The following is a 12,546-nucleotide window of genomic DNA, read 5'->3' as shown; positions in this document are numbered from 1 at the left end:
CCCTTGGCGAACCTCATTGGGCTCCCAGTCTCAAATGGCTGTAAAACATGACAACTGGAGTAAAAGCCAATCAACAGCAAAATGAAGTCTCAAAAAATACAGCGAGATTTGCACTTTTAATTGGCAGAAAAACACAGGACAGAGAGGAAATATTGCCACAGTGATATTGTGGGCAGGGGTAGGGGAATGGGTGTGGCCTGGGATTTGGATCGCGGGGCAAGTCAGGCGTACCGTGAGTGTTTTGACTGGGACGACTAGGGTCTTTGGCTGTTCTTCATCAAAGGGCTGTACTTACTCTGGTTTCTTTTCATAACGCACAAGTCTTTCGCCTTTTACTAAAGACTTCCGTGGAAAGGAACACCAATGAGTTGAAGCTATTTTTGGCAGGCTTTGCCATTTGGCTGAGCCTTGTGCTTTTGTGAAGATCAGAAAAGCCATTTTAAGCCTGAGCTAGATTTAGGTGTTTGATGCCCAGTGAAAAGTATTGCACTGTGACAAGTGACACTTGTGCCTGAAGATTGCGTTGGGCAGCTAACGGTTGGGCCACATCACTTTTCGGCCTTTTGGCTGTAGTAAATGTTCTCATCAGTTTAATATCTGATATGTCCTCAATAAGACGACAGCATTAAACATATGTTTTTTGTGTCGGGGGCTGAAAAAGGGGCTTGCTCCGTTCACTCCACGCATCGACCCGGTATTGCAGCGCCGCTGGAAATGGCGCACCCTTCTCCTGCCTTGTGGACAACCAAATATCGACGCAAACGGAGCGGCCCATTGTTCAAATTGCCATTGGACTGAGAAACAAATGAGTCCCACTGGATGCTGTCTTCATGGCCTGGCGTTGTGGCAAAATAGGCTCTGTTGACTCCTCATCACCCATGTCCCTTGGCAAACCTCATTGGGCTCCCAGTCTCAAATGGCTGTAAAACATGACAACTGGAGTAAAAGCCAATCAACAGCAAAATGAAGTCTCAAAAAATACAGCGAGATTTGCACTTTTAATTGGCAGAAAAACACAGGACAGAGAGGAAATATTGCCACGGTGATATTGTGGGCAGGGGTAGGGGAATGGGTGTGGCCTGGGATTTGGATCGCGGGGCAAGTCAGGCGTACCATGAGTGTTTTGACTGGGACGACTAGGGTCTTTGGCTGTTCTTCATCAAAGGGCTGTACTTACTCTGGTTTCTTTTCATAACGCACAAGTCTTTCGCCTTTTACTAAAGACTTCCGTGGAAAGCAACACCAATACGTTGAAGCTATTTTTGGCAGGCTTTGCCGTTTGGCTGAGCCTTGTGCTTTTGTGAAGATCAGAAAAGCCATTTTAAGCCTGAGCTAGATTTAGGTGTTTGATGCCCAGTGAAAAGTATTGCACTGTGACAAGTGACACTTGTGCCTGAAGATTGCGTTGGGCAGCTAACGGTTGGGCCACATCACTTTTCGGCCTTTTGGCTGTAGTAAATGTTCTCATCAGTTTAATATCTGATATGTCCTCAATAAGACGACAGCATTAAACATATGTTTTTTGTGTCGGGGGCTGAAAAAGGGGCTTGCTCCGTTCACTCCACGCATCGACCCGGTATTGCAGCGCCGCTGGAAATGGCGCACCCTTCTCCTGCCTTGTGGACAACCAAATATCAACGCAAACGGAGCGGCCCATTGCTCAAATTGCCATTGGACTGAGAAACAAATGAGTCCCACTGGATGCTGTCTTCATGGCCTGGCGTTGTGGCAAAATAGGCTCTGTTGACTCCTCATCACCCATGTCCCTTGGCGAACCTCATTGGGCTCCCAGTCTCAAATGGCTGTAAAACATGACAACTGGAGTAAAAGCCAATCAACAGCAAAATGAAGTCTCAAAAAATACAGCGAGATTTGCACTTTTAATTGGCAGAAAAACACAGGACAGAGAGGAAATATTGCCACGGTGATATTGTGGGCAGGGGTAGGGGAATGGGTGTGGCCTGGGATTTGGATCGCGGGGCAAGTCAGGCGTACCGTGAGTGTTTTGACTGGGACGACTAGGGTCTTTGGCTGTTCTTCATCAAAGGGCTGTACTTACTCTGGTTTCTTTTCATAACGCGCAAGTCTTTCGCCTTTTACTAAAGACTTCCGTGGAAAGGAACACCAATGCGTTGAAGCTATTTTTGGCAGGCTTTGTCATTTGGCTTAGCCTTGTGCTTTTGTGAAGATCAGAAAAGCCATTTTAAGCCTGAGCTAGATTTAGGTGTTTGATGCCCAGTGAAAAGTATTGCACTGTGACAAGTGACACTTGTGCCTGAAGATTGCGTTGGGCAGCTAACGGTTGGGCCACATCACTTTTCAGCCTTTTGGCTGTAGTAAATGTTCTCATCAGTTTAATATCTGATATGTCCTCAATAAGACGACAGCATTAAACATATGTTTTTTGTGTCGGGGGCTGAAAAAGGGGCTTGCTCCGTTCACTCCACGCATCGACCCGGTATTGCAGCGCCGCTGGAAATGGCGCACCCTTCTCCTGCCTTGTGGACAACCAAATATCGACGCAAACGGAGCGGCCCATTGCTCAAATTGCCATTGGACTGAGAAACAAATGAGTCCCACTGGATGCTGTCTTCATGGCCTGGCGTTGTGGCAAAATAGGCTCTGTTGACTCCTCATCACCCATGTCCCTTGGCGAACCTCATTGGGCTCCCAGTCTCAAATGGCTGTAAAACATGACAACTGGAGTAAAAGCCAATCAACAGCAAAATGAAGTCTCAAAAAATACAGCGAGATTTGCACTTTTAATTGGCAGAAAAACACAGGACAGAGAGGAAATATTGCCATGGTGATATTGTGGGCAGGGGTAGGGGAATGGGTGTGGCCTGGGATTTGGATCGCGGGGCAAGTCAGGCGTACCGTGAGTGTTTTGACTGGGACGACTAGGGTCTTTGGCTGTTCTTCATCAAAGGGCTGTACTTACTCTGGTTTCTTTTCATAACGCACAAGTCTTTCGCCTTTTACTAAAGACTTCCGTGGAAAGGAACACCAATGAGTTGAAGCTATTTTTGGCAGGCTTTGCCATTTGGCTTAGCCTTGTGCTTTTGTGAAGATCAGAAAAGCCATTTTAAGCCTGAGCTAGATTTAGGTGTTTGATGCCCAGTGAAAAGTATTGCACTGTGACAAGTGACACTTGTGCCTGAAGATTGCCTTGGGCAGCTAACGGTTGGGCCACATCACTTTTCGGCCTTTTGGCTGTAGTAAATGTTCTCATCAGTTTAATATCTGATATGTCCTCAATAAGACGACAGCATTAAACATATGTTTTTTGTGTCGGGGGCTGAAAAAGGGGCTTGCTCCGTTCACTCCACGCATCGACCCGGTATTGCAGCGCCGCTGGAAATGGCGCACCCTTCTCCTGCCTTGTGGACAACCAAATATCGACGCAAACGGAGCGGCCCATTGCTCAAATTGCCATTGGACTGAGAAACAAATGAGTCCCACTGGATGCTGTCTTCATGGCCTGGCGTTGTGGCAAAATAGGCTCTGTTGACTCCTCATCACCCATGTCCCTTGGCGAACCTCATTGGGCTCCCAGTCTCAAATGGCTGTAAAACATGACAACTGGAGTAAAAGCCAATCAACAGCAAAATGAAGTCTCAAAAAAATACAGCGAGATTTGCACTTTTAATTGGCAGAAAAACACAGGACAGAGAGGAAATATTGCCACAGTGATATTGTGGGCAGGGGTAGGGGAATGGGTGTGGCCTGGGATTTGGATCGCGGGGCAAGTCAGGCGTACCATGAGTGTTTTGACTGGGACGACTAGGGTCTTTGGCTGTTCTTCATCAAAGGGCTGTACTTACTCTGGTTTCTTTTCATAACGCACAAGTCTTTCGCCTTTTACTAAAGACTTCCGTGGAAAGGAACACCAATGAGTTGAAGCTATTTTTGGCAGGCTTTGCCGTTTGGCTGAGCTTTGTGCTTTTGTGAAGATCAGAAAAGCCATTTTAAGCCTGAGCTAGATTTAGGTGTTTGATGCCCAGTGAAAAGTATTGCACTGTGACAAGTGACACTTGTGCCTGAAGATTGCGTTGGGCAGCTAACGGTTGGGCCACATCACTTTTCGGCCTTTTGGCTGTAGTAAATGTTCTCATCAGTTTAATATCTGATATGTCCTCAATAAGACGACAGCATTAAACATATGTTTTTTGTGTCGGGGGCTGAAAAAGGGGCTTGCTCCGTTCACTCCACGCATCGACCCGGTATTGCAGCGCCGCTGGAAATGGCGCACCCTTCTCCTGCCTTGTGGACAACCAAATATCGACGCAAACGGAGCGGCCCATTGCTCAAATTGCCATTGGACTGAGAAACAAATGAGTCCCACTGGATGCTGTCTTCATGGCCTGGCGTTGTGGCAAAATAGGCTCTGTTGACTCCTCATCACCCATGTCCCTTGGCGAACCTCATTGGGCTCCCAGTCTCAAATGGCTGTAAAACATGACAACTGGAGTAAAAGCCAATCAACAGCAAAATGAAGTCTCAAAAAATACAGCGAGATTTGCACTTTTAATTGGCAGAAAAACACAGGACAGAGAGGAAATATTGCCACAGTGATATTGTGGGCAGGGGTAGGGGAATGGGTGTGGCCTGGGATTTGGATCGCGGGGCAAGTCAGGCGTACCGTGAGTGTTTTGACTGGGACGACTAGGGTCTTTGGCTGTTCTTCATCAAAGGGCTGTACTTACTCTGGTTTCTTTTCATAACGCACAAGTCTTTCGCCTTTTACTAAAGACTTCCGTGGAAAGCAACACCAATGAGTTGAAGCTATTTTTGGCAGGCTTTGCCGTTTGGCTGAGCCTTGTGCTTTTGTGAAGATCAGAAAAGCCATTTTAAGCCTGAGCTAGATTTAGGTGTTTGATGCCCAGTGAAAAGTATTGCACTGTGACAAGTGACACTTGTGCCTGAAGATTGCGTTGGGCAGCTAACGGTTGGGCCACATCACTTTTCGGCCTTTTGGCTGTAGTAAATGTTCTCATCAGTTTAATATCTGATATGTCCTCAATAAGACGACAGCATTAAACATATGTTTTTTGTGTCGGGGGCTGAAAAAGGGGCTTGCTCCGTTCACTCCACGCATCGACCCGGTATTGCAGCGCCGCTGGAAATGGCGCACCCTTCTCCTGCCTTGTGGACAACCAAATATCAACGCAAACGGAGCGGCCCATTGCTCAAATTGCCATTGGACTGAGAAACAAATGAGTCCCACTGGATGCTGTCTTCATGGCCTGGCGTTGTGGCAAAATAGGCTCTGTTGACTCCTCATCACCCATGTCCCTTGGCGAACCTCATTGGGCTCCCAGTCTCAAATGGCTGTAAAACATGACAACTGGAGTAAAAGCCAATCAACAGCAAAATGAAGTCTCAAAAAATACAACGAGATTTGCACTTTTAATTGGCAGAAAAACACAGGACAGAGAGGAAATATTGCCACAGTGATATTGTGGGCAGGGGTAGGGGAATGGGTGTGGCCTGGGATTTGGATCGCGGGGCAAGTCAGGCGTACCGTGAGTGTTTTGACTGGGACGACTAGGGTCTTTGGCTGTTCTTCATCAAAGGGCTGTATTTACTCTGGTTTCTTTTCATAACGCACAAGTCTTTCGCCTTTTACTAAAGACTTCCGTGGAAAGCAACACCAATGAGTTGAAGCTATTTTTGGCAGGCTTTGCCGTTTGGCTGAGCCTTGTGCTTTTGTGAAGATCAGAAAAGCCATTTTAAGCCTGAGCTAGATTTAGGTGTTTGATGCCCAGTGAAAAGTATTGCACTGTGACAAGTGACACTTGTGCCTGAAGATTGTGTTGGGCAGCTAACGGTTGGGCCACATCACTTTTCGGCCTTTTGGCTGTAGTAAATGTTCTCATCAGTTTAATATCTGATATGTCCTCAATAAGACGACAGCATTAAACATATGTTTTTTGTGTCGGGGGCTGAAAAAGGGGCTTGCTCCGTTCACTCCACGCATCGACCCGGTATTGCAGCGCCGCTGGAAATGGCGCACCCTTCTCCTGCCTTGTGGACAACCAAATATCGACGCAAACGGAGCGGCCCATTGCTCAAATTGCCATTGGACTGAGAAACAAATGAGTCCCACTGGATGCTGTCTTCATGGCCTGGCGTTGTGGCAAAATAGGCTCTGTTGACTCCTCATCACCCATGTCCCTTGGCGAACCTCATTGGGCTCCCAGTCTCAAATGGCTGTAAAACATGACAACTGGAGTAAAAGCCAATCAACAGCAAAATGAAGTCTCAAAAAATACAGCGAGATTTGCACTTTTAATTGGCAGAAAAACACAGGACAGAGAGGAAATATTGCCACAGTGATATTGTGGGCAGGGGTAGGGGAATGGGTGTGGCCTGGGATTTGGATCGCGGGGCAAGTCAGGCGTACCGTGAGTGTTTTGACTGGGACGACTAGGGTCTTTGGCTGTTCTTCATCAAAGGGCTGTACTTACTCTGGTTGCTTTTCATAAAGCACAAGTCTTTCGCCTTTTACTAAAGACTTCCGTGGAAAGGAACACCAATGAGTTGAAGCTATTTTTGGCAGGCTTTGCCATTTGGCTTAGCCTTGTGCTTTTGTGAAGATCAGAAAAGCCATTTTAAGCCTGAGCTAGATTTAGGTGTTTGATGCCCAGTGAAAAGTATTGCACTGTGACAAGTGACACTTGTGCCTGAAGATTGCGTTGGGCAGCTAACGGTTGGGCCACATCACTTTTCGGCCTTTTGGCTGTAGTAAATGTTCTCATCAGTTTAATATCTGATATGTCCTCAATAAGACGACAGCATTAAACATATGTTTTTTGTGTCAGGGGCTGAAAAAGGGGCTTGCTCCGTTCACTCCACGCATCGACCCGGTATTGCAGCGCCGCTGGAAATGGCGCACCCTTCTCCTGCCTTGTGGACAACCAAATATCGACGCAAACGGAGCGGCCCATTGCTCAAATTGCCATTGGACTGAGAAACAAATGAGTCCCACTGGATGCTGTCTTCATGGCCTGGCGTTGTGGCAAAATAGGCTCTGTTGACTCCTCATCACCCATGTCCCTTGGCGAACCTCATTGGGCTCCCAGTCTCAAATGGCTGTAAAACATGACAACTGGAGTAAAAGCCAATCAACAGCAAAATGAAGTCTCAAAAAATACAGCGAGATTTGCACTTTTAATTGGCAGAAAAACACAGGACAGAGAGGAAATATTGCCACAGTGATATTGTGGGCAGGGGTAGGGGAATGGGTGTGGCCTGGGATTTGGATCGCGGGGCAAGTCAGGCGTACCGTGAGTGTTTTGACTGGGACGACTAGGGTCTTTGGCTGTTCTTCATCAAAGGGCTGTACTTACTCTGGTTTCTTTTCATAACGCACAAGTCTTTCGCCTTTTACTAAAGACTTCCGTGGAAAGGAACACCAATACGTTGAAGCTATTTTTGGCAGGCTTTGTCATTTGGCTTAGCCTTGTGCTTTTGTGAAGATCAGAAAAGCCATTTTAAGCCTGAGCTAGATTTAGGTGTTTGATGCCCAGTGAAAAGTATTGCACTGTGACAAGTGACACTTGTGCCTGAAGATTGCGTTGGGCAGCTAACGGTTGGGCCACATCACTTTTCGGCCTTTTGGCTGTAGTAAATGTTCTCATCAGTTTAATATCTGATATGTCCTCAATAAGACGACAGCATTAAACATATGTTTTTTGTGTCGGGGGCTGAAAAAGGGGCTTGCTCCGTTCACTCCACGCATCGACCCGGTATTGCAGCGCCGCTGGAAATGGCGCACCCTTCTCCTGCCTTGTGGACAACCAAATATCGACGCAAACGGAGCGGCCCATTGCTCAAATTGCCATTGGACTGAGAAACAAATGAGTCCCACTGGATGCTGTCTTCATGGCCTGGCGTTGTGGCAAAATAGGCTCTGTTGACTCCTCATCACCCATGTCCCTTGGCGAACCTCATTGGGCTCCCAGTCTCAAATGGCTGTAAAACATGACAACTGGAGTAAAAGCCAATCAACAGCAAAATGAAGCCTCAAAGAATACAGCGAGATTTGCACTTTTAATTGGCAGAAAAACACAGGACAGAGAGGAAATATTGCCACAGTGATATTGTGGGCAGGGGTAGGGGAATGGGTGTGGCCTGGGATTTGGATCGCGGGGCAAGTCAGGCGTACCGTGAGTGTTTTGACTGGGACGACTAGGGTCTTTGGCTGTTCTTCATCAAAGGGCTGTACTTACTCTGGTTTCTTTTCATAACGCACAAGTCTTTCGCCTTTTACTAAAGACTTCCGTGGAAAGGAACACCAATGAGTTGAAGCTATTTTTGGCAGGCTTTGCCATTTGGCTGAGCCTTGTGCTTTTGTGAAGATCAGAAAAGCCATTTTAAGCCTGAGCTAGATTTAGGTGTTTGATGCCCAGTGAAAAGTATTGCACTGTGACAAGTGACACTTGTGCCTGAAGATTGCGTTGGGCAGCTAACGGTTGGGCCACATCACTTTTCGGCCTTTTGGCTGTAGTAAATGTTCTCATCAGTTTAATATCTGATATGTCCTCAATAAGACGACAGCATTAAACATAAGTTTTTTGTTTCGGGGGCTGAAAAAGGGGCTTGCTCCGTTCACTCCACGCATCGACCCGGTATTGCAGCGCCGCTGGAAATGGCGCACCCTTCTCCTGCCTTGTGGACAACCAAATATCAACGCAAACGGAGCGGCCCATTGCTCAAATTGCCATTGGACTGAGAAACAAATGAGTCCCACTGGATGCTGTCTTCATGGCCTGGCGTTGTGGCAAAATAGGCTCTGTTGACTCCTCATCACCCATGTCCCTTGGCGAACCTCATTGGGCTCCCAGTCTCAAATGGCTGTAAAACATGACAACTGGAGTAAAAGCCAATCAACAGCAAAATGAAGTCTCAAAAAATACAGCGAGATTTGCACTTTTAATTGGCAGAAAAACACAGGACAGAGAGGAAATATTGCCACAGTGATATTGTGGGCAGGGGTAGGGGAATGGGTGTGGCCTGGGATTTGGATCGCGGGGCAAGTCAGGCGTACCGTGAGTGTTTTGACTGGGACGACTAGGGTCTTTGGCTGTTCTTCATCAAAGGGCTGTACTTACTCTGGTTTCTTTTCATAACGCACAAGTCTTTCGCCTTTTACTAAAGACTTCCGTGGAAAGCAACACCAATGAGTTGAAGCTATTTTTGGCAGGCTTTGCCGTTTGGCTGAGCCTTGTGCTTTTGTGAAGATCAGAAAAGCCATTTTAAGCCTGAGCTAGATTTAGGTGTTTGATGCCCAGTGAAAAGTATTGCACTGTGACAAGTGACACTTGTGCCTGAAGATTGCGTTGGGCAGCTAACGGTTGGGCCACATCACTTTTCGGCCTTTTGGCTGTAGTAAATGTTCTCATCAGTTTAATATCTGATATGTCCTCAATAAGACGACAGCATTAAACATATGTTTTTTGTGTCGGGGGCTGAAAAAGGGGCTTGCTCCGTTCACTCCACGCATCGACCCGGTATTGCAGCGCCGCTGGAAATGGCGCACCCTTCTCCTGCCTTGTGGACAACCAAATATCAACGCAAACGGAGCGGCCCATTGCTCAAATTGCCATTGGACTGAGAAACAAATGAGTCCCACTGGATGCTGTCTTCATGGCCTGGCGTTGTGGCAAAATAGGCTCTGTTGACTCCTCATCACCCATGTCCCTTGGCGAACCTCATTGGGCTCCCAGTCTCAAATGGCTGTAAAACATGACAACTGGAGTAAAAGCCAATCAACAGCAAAATGAAGTCTCAAAAAATACAGCGAGATTTGCACTTTTAATTGGCAGAAAAACACAGGACAGAGAGGAAATATTGCCACGGTGATATTGTGGGCAGGGGTAGGGGAATGGGTGTGGCCTGGGATTTGGATCGCGGGGCAAGTCAGGCGTACCATGAGTGTTTTGACTGGGACGACTAGGGTCTTTGGCTGTTCTTCATCAAAGGGCTGTACTTACTCTGGTTTCTTTTCATAACGCACAAGTCTTTCGCCTTTTACTAAAGACTTCCGTGGAAAGCAACACCAATGAGTTGAAGCTGTTTTTGGCAGGCTTTGCCGTTTGGCTGAGCCTTGTGCTTTTCTGAAGATCAGAAAAGCCATTTTAAGCCTGAGCTAGATTTAGGTGTTTGATGCCCAGTGAAAAGTATTGCACTGTGACAAGTGACACTTGTGCCTGAAGATTGCGTTGGGCAGCTAACGGTTGGGCCACATCACTTTTCGGCCTTTTGGCTGTAGTAAATGTTCTCATCAGTTTAATATCTGATATGTCCTCAATAAGACGACAGCATTAAACATATGTTTTTTGTGTCGGGGGCTGAAAAAGGGGCTTGCTCCGTTCACTCCACGCATCGACCCGGTATTGCAGCGCCGCTGGAAATGGCGCACCCTTCTCCTGCCTTGTGGACAACCAAATATCGACGCAAACGGAGCGGCCCATTGCTCAAATTGCCATTGGACTGAGAAACAAATGAGTCCCACTGGATGCTGTCTTCATGGCCTGGCGTTGTGGCAAAATAGGCTCTGTTGACTCCTCATCACCCATGTCCCTTGGCGAACCTCATTGGGCTCCCAGTCTCAAATGGCTGTAAAACATGACAACTGGAGTAAAAGCCAATCAACAGCAAAATGAAGTCTCAAAAAATACAGCGAGATTTGCACTTTTAATTGGCAGAAAAACACAGGACAGAGAGGAAATATTGCCACAGTGATATTGTGGGCAGGGGTAGGGGAATGGGTGTGGCCTGGGATTTGGATCGCGGGGCAAGTCAGGCGTACCGTGAGTGTTTTGACTGGGACGACTAGGGTCTTTGGCTGTTCTTCATCAAAGGGCTGTACTTACTCTGGTTTCTTTTCATAACGCACAAGTCTTTCGCCTTTTACTAAAGACTTCCGTGGAAAGCAACACCAATGAGTTGAAGCTATTTTTGGCAGGCTTTGCCATTTGGCTTAGCCTTGTGCTTTTGTGAAGATCAGAAAAGCCATTTTAAGCCTGAGCTAGATTTAGGTGTTTGATGCCCAGTGAAAAGTATTGCACTGTGACAAGTGACACTTGTGCCTGAAGATTGCGTTGGGCAGCTAACGGTTGGGCCACATCACTTTTCGGCCTTTTGGCTGTAGTAAATGTTCTCATCAGTTTAATATCTGATATGTCCTCAATAAGACGACAGCATTAAACATGTTTTTTGTGTCGGGGGCTGAAAAAGGGGCTTGCTCCGTTCACTCCACGCATCGACCCGGTATTGCAGCGCCGCTGGAAATGGCGCACCCTTCTCCTGCCTTGTGGACAACCAAATATCGACGCAAACGGAGCGGCCCATTGCTCAAATTGCCATTGGACTGAGAAACAAATGAGTCCCACTGGATGCTGTCTTCATGGCCTGGCGTTGTGGCAAAATAGGCTCTGTTGACTCCTCATCACCCATGTCCCTTGGCGAACCTCATTGGGCTCCCAGTCTCAAATGGCTGTAAAACATGACAACTGGAGTAAAAGCCAATCAACAGCAAAATGAAGTCTCAAAAAATACAGCGAGATTTGCACTTTTAATTGGCAGAAAAACACAGGACAGAGAGGAAATATTGCCACAGTGATATTGTGGGCAGGGGTAGGGGAATGGGTGTGGCCTGGGATTTGGATCGCGGGGCAAGTCAGGCGTACCGTGAGTGTTTTGACTGGGACGACTAGGGTCTTTGGCTGTTCTTCATCAAAGGGCTGTACTTACTCTGGTTTCTTTTCATAACGCACAAGTCTTTCGCCTTTTACTAAAGACTTCCGTGGAAAGGAACACCAATGAGTTGAAGCTATTTTTGGCAGGCTTTGCCATTTGGCTGAGCCTTGTGCTTTTGTGAAGATCAGAAAAGCCATTTTAAGCCTGAGCTAGATTTAGGTGTTTGATGCCCAGTGAAAAGTATTGCACTGTGACAAGTGACACTTGTGCCTGAAGATTGCGTTGGGCAGCTAACGGTTGGGCCACATCACTTTTCGGCCTTTTGGCTGTAGTAAATGTTCTCATCAGTTTAATATCTGATATGTCCTCAATAAGACGACAGCATTAAACATATGTTTTTTGTGTCGGGGGCTGAAAAAGGGGCTTGCTCCGTTCACTCCACGCATCGACCCGGTATTGCAGCGCCGCTGGAAATGGCGCACCCTTCTCCTGCCTTGTGGACAACCAAATATCGACGCAAACGGAGCGGCCCATTGTTCAAATTGCCATTGGACTGAGAAACAAATGAGTCCCACTGGATGCTGTCTTCATGGCCTGGCGTTGTGGCAAAATAGGCTCTGTTGACTCCTCATCACCCATGTCCCTTGGCAAACCTCATTGGGCTCCCAGTCTCAAATGGCTGTAAAACATGACAACTGGAGTAAAAGCCAATCAACAGCAAAATGAAGTCTCAAAAAATACAGCGAGATTTGCACTTTTAATTGGCAGAAAAACACAGGACAGAGAGGAAATATTGCCACGGTGATATTGTGGGCAGGGGTAGGGGAATGGGTGTGGCCT

The 12,546-nt window shown here is 47.1% G+C and overlaps 14 non-coding genes and 14 pseudogenes across 14 annotated transcripts; all 28 read left to right on the top strand.

Moving 5' to 3' along the window:
* The first annotated feature begins 291 nt into the window (after positions 1-291).
* On the top strand, positions 292-406 carry LOC144465342 (U5 spliceosomal RNA). Its single transcript, XR_013492500.1, has one exon. It is a non-coding gene; the product is annotated as a U5 spliceosomal RNA (small nuclear RNA).
* A 141-nt stretch (positions 407-547) lies between these two features.
* LOC144466216 (U2 spliceosomal RNA) lies at positions 548-728 on the top strand (annotated as a pseudogene).
* A 445-nt stretch (positions 729-1,173) lies between these two features.
* LOC144465960 (U5 spliceosomal RNA) lies at positions 1,174-1,288 on the top strand. Its single transcript, XR_013493037.1, has one exon. It is a non-coding gene; the product is annotated as a U5 spliceosomal RNA (small nuclear RNA).
* Positions 1,289-1,429: 141 nt separating this feature from the next.
* On the top strand, positions 1,430-1,610 carry LOC144466215 (U2 spliceosomal RNA; annotated as a pseudogene).
* Positions 1,611-2,055: 445 nt separating this feature from the next.
* On the top strand, positions 2,056-2,169 carry LOC144465862 (U5 spliceosomal RNA). Its single transcript, XR_013492949.1, has one exon. It is a non-coding gene; the product is annotated as a U5 spliceosomal RNA (small nuclear RNA).
* A 142-nt stretch (positions 2,170-2,311) lies between these two features.
* On the top strand, positions 2,312-2,492 carry LOC144465211 (U2 spliceosomal RNA; annotated as a pseudogene).
* Positions 2,493-2,937: 445 nt separating this feature from the next.
* Positions 2,938-3,052, top strand: LOC144465382 (U5 spliceosomal RNA). Its single transcript, XR_013492536.1, has one exon. It is a non-coding gene; the product is annotated as a U5 spliceosomal RNA (small nuclear RNA).
* A 141-nt stretch (positions 3,053-3,193) lies between these two features.
* Positions 3,194-3,374, top strand: LOC144466214 (U2 spliceosomal RNA; annotated as a pseudogene).
* A 446-nt stretch (positions 3,375-3,820) lies between these two features.
* On the top strand, positions 3,821-3,937 carry LOC144465333 (U5 spliceosomal RNA). The gene has a single exon (XR_013492492.1). It is a non-coding gene; the product is annotated as a U5 spliceosomal RNA (small nuclear RNA).
* Positions 3,938-4,076: 139 nt separating this feature from the next.
* LOC144466213 (U2 spliceosomal RNA) lies at positions 4,077-4,257 on the top strand (annotated as a pseudogene).
* A 445-nt stretch (positions 4,258-4,702) lies between these two features.
* LOC144465615 (U5 spliceosomal RNA) lies at positions 4,703-4,817 on the top strand. Its single transcript, XR_013492742.1, has one exon. It is a non-coding gene; the product is annotated as a U5 spliceosomal RNA (small nuclear RNA).
* Positions 4,818-4,958: 141 nt separating this feature from the next.
* On the top strand, positions 4,959-5,139 carry LOC144466212 (U2 spliceosomal RNA; annotated as a pseudogene).
* Positions 5,140-5,584: 445 nt separating this feature from the next.
* LOC144465613 (U5 spliceosomal RNA) lies at positions 5,585-5,699 on the top strand. Its single transcript, XR_013492741.1, has one exon. It is a non-coding gene; the product is annotated as a U5 spliceosomal RNA (small nuclear RNA).
* A 141-nt stretch (positions 5,700-5,840) lies between these two features.
* Positions 5,841-6,021, top strand: LOC144466210 (U2 spliceosomal RNA; annotated as a pseudogene).
* A 445-nt stretch (positions 6,022-6,466) lies between these two features.
* Positions 6,467-6,581, top strand: LOC144465843 (U5 spliceosomal RNA). Its single transcript, XR_013492932.1, has one exon. It is a non-coding gene; the product is annotated as a U5 spliceosomal RNA (small nuclear RNA).
* Positions 6,582-6,722: 141 nt separating this feature from the next.
* On the top strand, positions 6,723-6,903 carry LOC144466164 (U2 spliceosomal RNA; annotated as a pseudogene).
* Positions 6,904-7,348: 445 nt separating this feature from the next.
* LOC144465893 (U5 spliceosomal RNA) lies at positions 7,349-7,462 on the top strand. Its single transcript, XR_013492976.1, has one exon. It is a non-coding gene; the product is annotated as a U5 spliceosomal RNA (small nuclear RNA).
* A 142-nt stretch (positions 7,463-7,604) lies between these two features.
* On the top strand, positions 7,605-7,785 carry LOC144466209 (U2 spliceosomal RNA; annotated as a pseudogene).
* Positions 7,786-8,230: 445 nt separating this feature from the next.
* LOC144465341 (U5 spliceosomal RNA) lies at positions 8,231-8,345 on the top strand. The gene has a single exon (XR_013492499.1). It is a non-coding gene; the product is annotated as a U5 spliceosomal RNA (small nuclear RNA).
* A 141-nt stretch (positions 8,346-8,486) lies between these two features.
* On the top strand, positions 8,487-8,667 carry LOC144466156 (U2 spliceosomal RNA; annotated as a pseudogene).
* Positions 8,668-9,112: 445 nt separating this feature from the next.
* LOC144465612 (U5 spliceosomal RNA) lies at positions 9,113-9,227 on the top strand. Its single transcript, XR_013492740.1, has one exon. It is a non-coding gene; the product is annotated as a U5 spliceosomal RNA (small nuclear RNA).
* Positions 9,228-9,368: 141 nt separating this feature from the next.
* Positions 9,369-9,549, top strand: LOC144466208 (U2 spliceosomal RNA; annotated as a pseudogene).
* A 445-nt stretch (positions 9,550-9,994) lies between these two features.
* On the top strand, positions 9,995-10,109 carry LOC144465812 (U5 spliceosomal RNA). Its single transcript, XR_013492914.1, has one exon. It is a non-coding gene; the product is annotated as a U5 spliceosomal RNA (small nuclear RNA).
* A 141-nt stretch (positions 10,110-10,250) lies between these two features.
* On the top strand, positions 10,251-10,431 carry LOC144466207 (U2 spliceosomal RNA; annotated as a pseudogene).
* A 445-nt stretch (positions 10,432-10,876) lies between these two features.
* Positions 10,877-10,991, top strand: LOC144465579 (U5 spliceosomal RNA). Its single transcript, XR_013492710.1, has one exon. It is a non-coding gene; the product is annotated as a U5 spliceosomal RNA (small nuclear RNA).
* A 141-nt stretch (positions 10,992-11,132) lies between these two features.
* On the top strand, positions 11,133-11,311 carry LOC144466146 (U2 spliceosomal RNA; annotated as a pseudogene).
* A 445-nt stretch (positions 11,312-11,756) lies between these two features.
* Positions 11,757-11,871, top strand: LOC144465340 (U5 spliceosomal RNA). The gene has a single exon (XR_013492498.1). It is a non-coding gene; the product is annotated as a U5 spliceosomal RNA (small nuclear RNA).
* Positions 11,872-12,012: 141 nt separating this feature from the next.
* LOC144466206 (U2 spliceosomal RNA) lies at positions 12,013-12,193 on the top strand (annotated as a pseudogene).
* Positions 12,194-12,546: the final 353 nt, after the last annotated feature.

This window comes from Epinephelus lanceolatus, chromosome 12 (genome assembly GCF_041903045.1).
Source record: "Epinephelus lanceolatus isolate andai-2023 chromosome 12, ASM4190304v1, whole genome shotgun sequence".
Lineage (NCBI taxonomy): Eukaryota > Metazoa > Chordata > Actinopteri > Perciformes > Serranidae > Epinephelus > Epinephelus lanceolatus.
The sequence above is the reverse complement of the archived record's forward strand: the minus strand, read 5'-3'. Positions and strand labels throughout refer to the sequence as shown.